Below are 12,056 nucleotides of genomic sequence, written 5' to 3' on the forward strand. Positions count from 1 at the left end.
GTACATGCATACATACGTACACACATACATACGTATACACATATATACGCAAACACAATTACATTCAAATACGTGCACATATAAAACATTTCATATTATGTAAACACACACTGATATGTATGCATATTATGCATTCATAACACATGCTCCCCGATTCGTGTATATAAATATACATATTCCGTTCCTTGTGTTTCATCTTCGTACGTTGTATATATACAAATTTTTATCAATCAGTCGGCAAAACACATTTGAACGGCGAAACACTCGTTCGATCACTGCGTTGTTGTGTCTCGGAAAACTTAGAAAAGTTGGAAAAGTCGAAGAATTTGAATCATATATGAATTTGAATCATATATGAATTTGAATTATATGAATTTCAATGAAGAATATACTTTAGCTCATTGTATATTTAATATTATAAGTAATTTTTTGACTTGACACACCGAATGGGAAATATGTATCTCAGTATATCTCTGTGAGGTTGTTCAGGAAACAACAGTACGAAGATGAAGCGGTACATATGTTATTGGCAATAACGCATGTACGATGCATCCGTAAATATAATTATTATTGGAATAATCGAGCGGAGTAGCATGGGTCAATAGTTTCTTTTTTCGTGGTGTAATTAAAGGAAAAAGAAAAAAAAGAAAAATTGTTTGTGAAATTCATGCGAGCAGTTTCGTAATAAAATCTAGATTCTTAAGTATAGGTGTACAATCAATGAACTCATTGTCAGTGGATATCAATGATTTGTACAGCCGCGCCTGACTGACATTGAGTGATGGTTGTTTTGACGACGTTAACCGTTATGTTCTTTGTCGAAAAAAACATAAAAAAAGAAAAATAATTTCATTTCTCTCGCGTTTGTTAAGTTTTCTTTCCTTTTAAGAATTTGCGAAGCGTATATTGTAAGCAGCCACGTGGCCTGTATATTTTTGCTACAAATATCGTTAGTAGTACCGTTTTTAAAAATTAAACGTTCTTACGTTTTTTCTTATTATTATTACAACAACGATTATTATTATCTCTTCTTTTTAATTCATTCGACGTTCTAAAAAATTTAAAAAGAAGAAAAAAAAAGTGCTAATGAAATATTGACATAATAAGATCAATCGAAAGCGGATTATATTTAATGGTTTATATCAAAATCGATGCTAATTTTTTAATAGCTGTTAAATAAAACGAAGACCTTCATAGATGCAAAAGTAATGGGAATTTTTGTAAAAAAAAAAAAAAAGCACTGGTATAGAACAAATATTTTTTATCCAATTAATATTAATATTAAATAAAGTATATGCATATTCAATAAAAATGTTCTACGAATTTTCAAATCTAAGTTTTAATTTCTTTATTTTATGTTTTGTAAAAATATTCGATCGAAACGATATTAATTTACAAAATCATAAAATATGGATGATAATTAATATATAAGATCTTTATAAAAGATAAAAAAAAATATATATATTTTTTTGAGTTTGGATTTTTGTTATTTGACAAAATTCTCCTCACTCTTGCATCGATTATAATATAATTTTCAAAAAGGAAATATATTGTTTTTCTTTGATCGAAGATGAATGTCCTTTTGATAAATACTTATGCAAAAGAAAAAAAAAACGAGTATCTAAAAGTTTAAACGAAGGTGTAAAAAAAAAAATTCAATGTTTATCGAATCAATTAAAATAAGAAATTTTCTTTTTAGGTAACGAGTGTAACTTTTGTATTTGCGATATGTTTAAAGGATTTTTAACTTTTCACAATGATTTTATAATGAACTCTCGATTCGAAGACTGCTTAAAATTCTTTTTGCGTTCCTTCTTCCATTCTCAAGAATTATTGTTGTTAATATGATATTTTATTTTATATTATCCAATTGATATTAATGAGTAACGCAACACAAATGATCGGCCTGTATCGTGTTAAATATATTTTTTTCACTTAATTTAAAGTAAAACATAAAGCGGTATTCCTGATTAAAAAATAATAGGATTTACGAACGTAAATATACCTAATTTTCAAATGTATTTGTGGCAAAAATAGTAGAATTTGTTATTAGATTTTCTTAAGTTCTCCTTTGCTTTCGAACAATTCCAATGCCGCTCTGAACGTGGTATTCTTCACTCTTCTATATTTTTTTTCTTTTCCTCATTTATGGAATATTTTCTAATGAAAGAAACAAATGATCTTACAAACAGAATATTGCACGAGATTGTACAATGTATACAATCTCTTTATATGGGATGTATAATCAAATGAGGATTAAACAGTTATTGTTGCTATAAATTATGCATTTAAATTACACGAACGAATCGTTCATATCATGCGACTAATCGCCACGGTTTATAATGATTATTATAATTTTGTTGTAACTATTGTTTTTGATTATTATTCAATCACCGGTTACGAGTATATAAATCTTCTGTACCGTTTATTACATATATATAACGTCACTTAATTCACGAGCATTGTAATACTTTTTGACAAAGGCTTTAACGAGAAAGAGCGTTGTTCGTATCAAGAATGGCATCGAGAATGATGATTTTCTTCTCTTCTTTTTATTTTTATTAATTTTTTTTAAAATTCCAATGCCTTTAATGAATATTGGTCGATGACTTTCCATGTGAACGACGTTCTTTGGATATAAAAACTTATAAATACGACTTTACCCCTGTCCACTGTATCTGCCTCTGTACCTTTATCCAATTAATGAACCAAACACCGGTCGAATCGGTTGATCGATTGGTTTGCTTCATTCGGTCGTTAATCTATAATCTTAAGATGATTTCACGTGTCTTAAAAGGAACGAGAAACAAAGTACACCGCCACATATGTACGTACTATTTTGCCGATTTAAGTGAACGATATTTCGATATTTCTAGTATATTTTTCTCTTTTCCTTCTATCTCTGTCCTTTTCTCCTTGATACACCGCGAGTTTTTCATTAAGTTACGTTCAATTATCATTTAGGAGAATGCTACGAAACAGAAAATAAAGAATTTTAATAAAAAAAAAAGAAAAGAAAAGGAATGATTCCGATGCGAGTTACTTTTCTTTATTTCCTATTTCAAATTATTTTTTTTTTTTTCTCTTTGCGATCTAAATTTTCTTTTATTAGACGGAAAAAATATTTTTTTTATTGTACATATTCTTTAATCTCAATTTCCATAATTATTTTGATAATTGTTAATAATTGCAAATGGGATACCGCAATTGGATTCAAATATTTTTGAATGGAAAAATTAAAAAATTAAAAAGAAGATTAAAAAAATTCATTAGAAAAATTTATAAATTTAAAATTTATAATGATCTTGTTAAAGATAGCTTTGTCTTTCTCATACATTTGCTCCGTTTTCATTTTTCTTCATTTAATGCAAATTTAAAGTGCTTAATAACTTAATATATAAGTTTTAATTACTTTTATATATCAATTTTTGTGTTTTGACTTTTAGAAATGATCATATATGTGATTAATATGTAATTAATATTGTTATTCTCCACGTATTTGAAAAATGTTAATCTTTTTAAATAAGTTATTGTTAGAACTAAATATTAGAAAGAAGACAAAAAATTTTTATTTATTTCCTTTCATTCCAAGTAGGATACGTACATGTATCTTGTAAAGTTTGAAAAAATGAGTTTTTCACGAATGACAATGATATGCATACATACATAGTCGGTTCCTAAAGTTTAATGTTAGAACTTTCCATCTTCACGATGGGTGAATAGAATTCAAATTTCGGAAATCACATCAAAACATCCCCTATTTCTACTTTCTTCGAGTTTCTTTTATGGAACTGTATTGAAACTATGATCGATGAAACTTTAGGAATTTAGAACATATTTTTTATTATTTGAAAGAGTCTTTGAAATAAAACGTTTTTCGAATAATAAAAGTTTGTTTTATATATATATTTTTTCTCTTTATTGCAAAATAATATTTCTACTAGATTCCATAGAAATTCATTCTTTCTTTTTCTAAGTCTAATGAATAAATAAAATGACGATTAATTATTTAATTTTAAAAAGGAAGAGTAAATAATTATGCTTTTTGTATTATATTTTTGCAATAAAAGGAAAAATAAAGAATGATATTCACAACTATAATTTTTTAAAGAAAAAAATAAAATTGTAATTCCCTCGAGTTAGTTGTGTAGACATTCATAAATATTTTAAAAAATTAAATTAAATTGAAAGAGAGGAATTATTGTTTCATTTAATTACGCACAATGGGAGAACTATCTTGAACATTTTACACTGAGAGGATAAGAAAAGTATTGGTTTTGAGTGAAAGCATTCACTCGAGGATCATTGGCGGATACGAAGTAGTAAAGAGAGGAAAAAGTCGGCCAGTAGAGAAAGTTGGTAATGATCATACCATCCTAAGAGATTGTTACCACGAGTGGAATTCATGTACGAAAGTGTTCATCTTCCCGTTCTATTGCTAATGAGATCTTGCATTTTTCTCATCTCGAATTGCTCCTTAAAACCAACGATCTTTGCATTTTAAAATTATTATAATGTTATTGTTCTCATCAGAATTATTGATTATTCGTTAAATCTTATCGATTGTATAATGTAAATAATAATAGCAGTAAAATATTTCTTTTCACGATGAGAATATTATTAGATTGTATTTAATAATTTTTAGATTAAGAAATCCAAATAAATAATATAATAAGAAATTCAGAAAAGTATTGTGACAGAAGAAGAATTCGCTCATTCTGTCTTTATCGTTCATTATCAGTATATTCTTGTTAATAATTTCTTGTTAGTTTCAACGTATCCTCTTTTCTTTTTTTATTATATATCGAACTAGTGTGATTTCTTCTGCCAATTAGAAAAATCCATAGTGATAAATAAAAATAAAATAACGTTCCAATATGCAAACTTCTGAGTTTCGTACAATAATTCTGTGACATTTATAGCAGCATGAATTTCGTAGATATTTTTCTTGAACATTGCAACCATGTTCTTAGAAAGATTTTAGGGAAAGGGATTTGCCGTGTTTGAGTACAAGTATTTACAGACTGTACATAGACTTTTGAACTTATTTTCTAATGATAAATATCTAATAATAAATAATTATATTTTTAATTCGCTTTGTAAAAGTTCTGTGGATCGATCAAAGTATTTTTGCAAGGATTCGTAGTTTAAAAATACTTTCCATTATTGAAATACACTTTCCGGTATATTTTTCACATTATTTTAACCTTTGTACGCAAGTTTTATACTTGAGAATACGATCAATGTTGTGCGTTATACCCTCAAACACGTTCAATATCGAATACCTCAAAATATTTCATACTAATTAACTCGATGAAAATGCATTTGCACATATTCGACCAGGAAATCAAACGCTTTCTCAATTAAACATCAATTATCTATAAAATTTCAACCAAACCATTAACTTAATTACTCGAATTTTCGGATAAATCGTCCCAGTCCTTGATTCCTCGATTCCTCAAGTTTATCGTTACGAAAAAAAAAAACGACAAATAAAAAGACTGTTCCCCGAAGAAAAAATAAGAAAAAAAAAAAAAAAAAAGAAAAAAAAAAACGACAAAAAAAAAGACTGTTCCCCGAAGAAAAAATAAGAAAAAAAAAAAAAAAAGAAACTCGATCACTCGAATCAGTCATCTCGTGTCCCATTCTCTCTTTCACGTCAAATGACATCGATATCATTGGACTAAGTTTCCAAGGGAATCGATTCGACGTTTAATGGTCCAGCGTTCGAATCTCATCACACGAAAACGAGCCTGAACTTACTCCTTATTGCTTCCGCAGCGATGGTCAAATCCGTGGCGGGAAACTCGGTAAATTGTCAGACTTGCTGGCTACGTGGCGAATGAATTTGTAACAGCACCGTTAGGCCACTGTTAGGGACGAGTTTCGATGCAATCAATCGGTCGAGTTGCATCCGTGGTAAGAGAACATGTAGCTTTTGGCGCAGAGATGCACGCGCGTTACATTATTGACCAGCTAGAAATAATTTATTCGAAATTTAATTGTTTCTTCGTTGAGTTTACTACGTTGTAAATAATTACGATGCAAATTGGGTAGACTTTTTAAGAAAAATTTTAAAAAAGTTAAGATACTAGTTGAGATTCATCTTATATAAGAAATACCTTCTTTATTCGGCAATTTCTTGTTTCTTTCGTTTCGATAAAGTGATTTTTCACCATACATTTTATTTTCTTTTTATACAATTTAACCATTTCCTGTAGAATAAAATAAAAATAATAATAATACGTGATGTTTGGAGAAAGAAATCTCAATCGATATTTTTGTATATCAACTTTTATATTTGTTTCTATCTCACGAATTTTAATATGTACTCTGTACATATTAAAAATCCATATCAATTTCATTTCGATTTGATACTTTTGTGACCATTGTACGTGGATATTTTCAAAGTTAGTAGATCTTCAAATAAATGCACAGTTTGTTCTTTCTTAATATGAAACTTAATAAAATACAAAAACTTAAATGTGAATAATTTAAAAACAAAATTAATTACTTATATTACATCCAATATACAATTCTCTTTGATCATTACTTAATTCAAAGAAAAAATAAAAATATAGAATGATACTTTGACTCAATACTTTACCTGTATTTTAAATTATTTAAAGTACACGTAGAAAATTTATTCGTTTATCAAATCCAAATATCCAAGTAGCCAAGTTATAAACCACAGTGAGTGAGCGTTCTGATCGCTGTGCATTTAGCCTTGCCAGAATTCACAGGAATCTCGGTACATTGATCTCTCTGTTTATGACGTCGTGTTATGGACGTGGCCGGATGAGGGACCATACATGTCGGCGACAAACGTTGCTGATTTTCTCGTGACCTAAACACGATACGATTCTCACTTATCGCCCGATTTCCATTTCTCGGCTATTCGTACGATTCGTCGATAACGTATCATTACGAACAGCCAGGTCAATTAGTTTAATGACGAAGGAACAAGAGGCTTTCATCTCTACGCTCTCTGCGTGTCCCGCTAATTAACTGTGATTAATCCTTAATCGCGGTCCTGCCTCAATTTCTGCGTTTGTCTTCGCCTTTGAAAGGTATCTATTAGAGAAATTTCAATGAATTATCATTGATGATCCTTTGATTCGATTATAATAACGATTGTAGAAAAAAGATTAAAGAAATAATAACGATTAAAGAAAAAAGATAACCGTAGATTCACAGGAATGATTTAAATTTAAATATGTGGATTTAAAATATTGAGAAACAGCAACGGAATGTAAAATGATTGTTCGTATCGATGACACACTTGTATTGAATGTGTATGGATAAATTTGAATACTTGTTTCAAGATATTGATCAGTCCAAAAACGGATATAAAAATCTGAAAATATGTAATATTTAATTATTTTAATACTTTTATCTAATTTATCGGTAAAAATGATCAAAATGAATCGATGGAAATTATTGTATATAATCAATAAAAACAATGATGATTCAATTGATGATTCAAAAATATTATAGATCCAGTGTAATAAACTTTAATTCAATTGTAAACTTGTAATGATTGTATCGATTTGAAGGAGAATATATATGTACAATTAAAAAAAAATATAATGAAAAATTACGATTCGATTAGAGGAATCGACTCGTAATCTTTCTTTTCTCGAATTCGTCTCTCTTATTTCATTGAAACGGAGGATTGAGAAACGGTGGTGTACACGTGTGTGCACGCCAGCTCACGTAGGTGGATGCGAAACGTACAGTGGCTAGGGAAATATCAACAGGTGTAGTCAGTTGGTTGTTTCGCTTAATCGGTTTCTATTCTGTGACGGAGACTTCTAAGCTCCACTCTATAATTCGTGATACCTCTCGAGGGAATACACTCGACGCTATTCCAGCGTCTTGACACACGGATATAATTATCTGATCGGTTTTCGAAACGAAACCTCGATCGAAACGCCGATTCTAAAAATAGACAAATAAAATTTTTATCATCATCACAACCTCTCCATTATAATTTCGTATTTTATTCCCTGAACGAGGATCTTTCACATTTTTCACAATGATCCAAACTTCATTTTATATTCGTGTCGCGCATACTGACATTGCATAATTATCTCGCGCAACCGAGTATATATCATCTGAGATCGACACCTGACATCCTGTATATTATAGGACAGACGTGTCTCGGAAGCGGTGGACAACTCGGTTTATCGTATCGTATTGTCCTTCTCTGGATACGTTCCCCTTCCGTCTTGCTACCCTTTCCTATATTCCACGTCCGATATAATCGAATCGACCGTCAATCACCACACGTTATACGGATAGAGATAGAGATATCATGGCGTGAAAGCATGAAAGTGTTCATAATCAGTTGGAGGAAAGGGAATGGAGGCGAAAAGAAGAAGATAGGGGAGGTAACAGAATGCGTGGAAAAAGGTTGGCAAATGGGGGATAAGTTGTTTGGCATTCATTTGGCCGAACTCATTCCAAGATTGAATCCCGCAAAACTGGCTGCGCCACCCTGTTATAATTAATTTATAATACCTCTAATTACGCGGCCATGTCGGATGTGGCTGTCCCGACATTTAATTTGTTCGCTAATTAAACAGGCTTGCGCGGCCTGCAAGAGTGGTTGTCTTGTTCCTCTGCTTTTCATCCGTTTTCTCTTTTTCCATCTTGCATTCGAGTATACGCTCAGAAATTGATGAACACTCATCACTGATCGTTATTTTAACAGTTGCATCGAGACGATCTTATTTTATTTGTTATTTTCTTTTCGAAAATTTTTATTCTCTCTTTCTCTTCTCGTTGAGAAGTAATTGAGATCTTCTTGATAAATCGATCTTCCTTTCTTTTTTGTATTAATACAAACTGTTTCGTTTAATTTACCTTTCTATTCGATGATCCTCTTTGACGCTCGAGTTTAATTTCCTATGGGAATTCGTGGCCACTTTGCAAGTCCTGTTGGTTTATCCCCTCTTCTGGGGAAGTGTGAGGTTTCATTTTTTTCTTAAATATATAACAATACTTTGGATCGTTTGTTTGTGGCTAAAAGAAAAAAAGACTTTATATTTGTGATTAAATTATGGAAATTTATCTAATTGGAGTCGAAGAGTAAAAGATTCTTATTTATGATTCGTGTTACGGGATATAAAATATATAAGACAACAACAAATGAGGAGATTATTTTTCTCACGTATTCTGATTTCTTCTGAATTGAATAAGAAATGAGAAACTCTTGTAAATTTATGATACCAAGTTTTGTTATTTATTATTGAAGTTTGACGTATGATAGATTTTGATAGATTTTCAGATGCGATATCATTGGATGTCAGAATGAATACAAATTCGATAAATTAGACTTTTAACAAAATCGAATAATTATTTCAGTAATATCAGTAAAAATTACAGTAATATCGAGTGATTTGATTATTTCAAAAAAAGTTGAATACCGTGAGAAATAGAATACTTTACATTTGACCTGGCTACTCCTTCATCGTTTTCATCATCTCCATAAATTTTAACTCGTCGTATCTATGTTAATTGTACGTCTGTATTCGTAGAATATTCAACGTATTCATTGTAATTTCATCACAAACTTTTCGTGTGTAATTCTCAACTTTTAATTGGATTACGTATCTATAATTAGATTGCAAGTCGTTAGTATTTATCGTTATATTAATTATTATTTGATAATTACTTTACAAAAGGAAAAGTAAAATTATGATTATAAAAAAAAGTGATTTATTTATTTTGTTATGCTATACGCACAATAGCTTTAACGCTCGTAATTAAGAGTAAAACGCAAGTTTAGAAAAAATAGATAGATAGATCTTGTTTTATTTTATTTTGCACGTTCAATTGTTTGAAAAATACAAATATATAATTCAATATTGATTTTTTTTTATCTTTTTTTTTTCAATTGTAAATTTTTAACATATATTCTTCAACAAAAATATTTGAATATTTTATACTATATATATATTTTGTTTGATTTCACTATTTATATTTCATATTATTTGTATTTAATGTTTCAACAAGCATGGTATTGTTTAATTATTAAACGCATAATAATGTTAGCCTCGATATTCATTATATTTTTTCGTACGAAAATCATTGATGTTTTAAAGAAGTTTTAAAGAAAATTTTTTTTTATTAATAATATTTTAATTCTTGAAATATACTACTTTTTACTTTTCTTTTTTAAAATCCTCCACTTTGTACGAAGTAGTTCATAGATAATGGAATTATTCACAGGTTTTACAGTTAAACAAAGAGCAACATAGTTCTTCAGAATTTCTTCTTTACTCTGGATCTCGAGCTAGTTTTCTTTGAAAAGAATTTCTTAAAAAATTTCGTCCGTATTTTCCTCTCTCTGATCTTGGCACTACTACATTTTATCCCGTTTAAATTATCAATAAAGAATTGTCGACATTTCTTCGTTTATTTCTTTTTTTTATTATACATAAAAAAATTAAATTTATGCATATTTTAATTTATCGAGAAATATACTTGTATTTTAATGTATATTACAATTTCTTTCAAGTTGTAAAAATATTTTTAAAAAATTATTATTCTCATAAATATTTTCAATATTTTCAATATATTGGACTGGAATTTTTTGTTTTGTTATTTTACATTTGAGAACTTTAATTATATAAATATATTATAAATATAATTTATTTTTATTTATTTTTATTTATTTAGATTTGCAAATTTTATTTCTATCTTTTATAAAATTAATATCATATTGAACAGATTAATTAAATAAAATATACCAGTTAGTTAATCGATAGGATCAATGTGATCGTTTTAAAATTATTAAAATAACAAAACAAATTTTTCAATAATTTCATATTTTTTATTCTTTATCTATCGTGTAAATTCATTAATTTTGAATTAACTTTTTCTTAAATAAACGTATTACTTCTTACATCGAATCGATAAAATGTTATTATCGTTTCTATCATTATTATCTCCTGTTTGTACACTTCGAAGATATTTGAAGAATTGAAAGTTTTTCGCTTACTTTAGTTGTTTACTCACTATCGACTTCATCTTTTTCTTTTTATACAGTTTCTTCATTTTGCCTTGTTCATTATTACTTTTAATTTAAACACATTGAGAGCTAGTTTCGAACGAATTTTCATTTGTCTTCAATTCATAAATTAAAATAATATTTTGTAAATATTTTGCTTTGAAAGTTATAATATTTAATATTAAAATATAATGTAAGAAATTGTAATATTCTATTAGAAATTATATATAATTTTTTGTAAAATTTATATATATTTTTAAAAACTGCAAAATGCATACCGTAATATTAATTTTGGATTCGAATTATAATGATATATTGGTTGAGTGAATATTAATAACAAATAAATAAGTAGAACGTTAATCAATAAATTAATGTAGTATATAGACGCAAAGAATATGCAAATAAAATCGACATATTGCACTTTGAGTTTCAATAGATTATATTGCAGTCTCATTGTTTATAGAAATATTTATGAAATATTACATTAAATACATATATTACTTCAAATTCGAATATTTTGTATTTAAATCCATTTCTGTATCTCATCATTTGTAAAATATGTATCTATACAAAATATATGTTTTAATAAAATTCATATTATTATATAGAATAATCTATATTATATAATAATACAACATTATATGAACAAATTCATTTCTTGTGTATATATTTCTATACTATTTATATATGAAATATGAAACTCGTTTTATATAATAATATAATAATTTAAAATTATAAAACAATATAATATAATATAATATAATATAATTTAAAATTATAAGACAATAATTAGTGTCAATTTTAGTTTCAAATTCTACCGACGTGGCGTTCCAATCAGTCTGTTCTTCGAAGTGAAGTGTTTCGCGCGTAAAATCATTCCATCATTTTTCCGTATTTTTATTATAAAATATTTAGTTTTCGTGTTTATTTTGCACATAATGAATAAAAAGATGATCAGTCAACGTTCTGCTTCATATCATAGGTAAATTATCTATTTATCTTTTAATTTCGTGTCTCGCATTTCTCTGGAAATAAGACG

The 12,056-nt window shown here is 28.0% G+C and overlaps 1 protein-coding gene across 1 annotated transcript in view; it reads left to right on the plus strand.

The window, feature by feature from the left end:
- Nucleotides 1–11,873: 11,873 nt before the first annotated feature.
- LOC102674166 (peroxidasin-like) overlaps nucleotides 11,874–12,056 on the plus strand; it is a 290,955-nt gene continuing 290,772 nt past the window's right edge. Inside the window, exon 1 of the mRNA XM_006613165.2 lies at nucleotides 11,874–11,999. The gene's annotated coding sequence lies outside the window, so the exon portion shown is untranslated. The remainder of the gene's footprint in view (nucleotides 12,000–12,056) is intronic.

This window comes from Apis dorsata, unplaced genomic scaffold (genome assembly GCF_000469605.1).
Source record: "Apis dorsata unplaced genomic scaffold, Apis dorsata 1.3 scaffold_135, whole genome shotgun sequence".
NCBI lineage: Eukaryota > Metazoa > Arthropoda > Insecta > Hymenoptera > Apidae > Apis > Apis dorsata.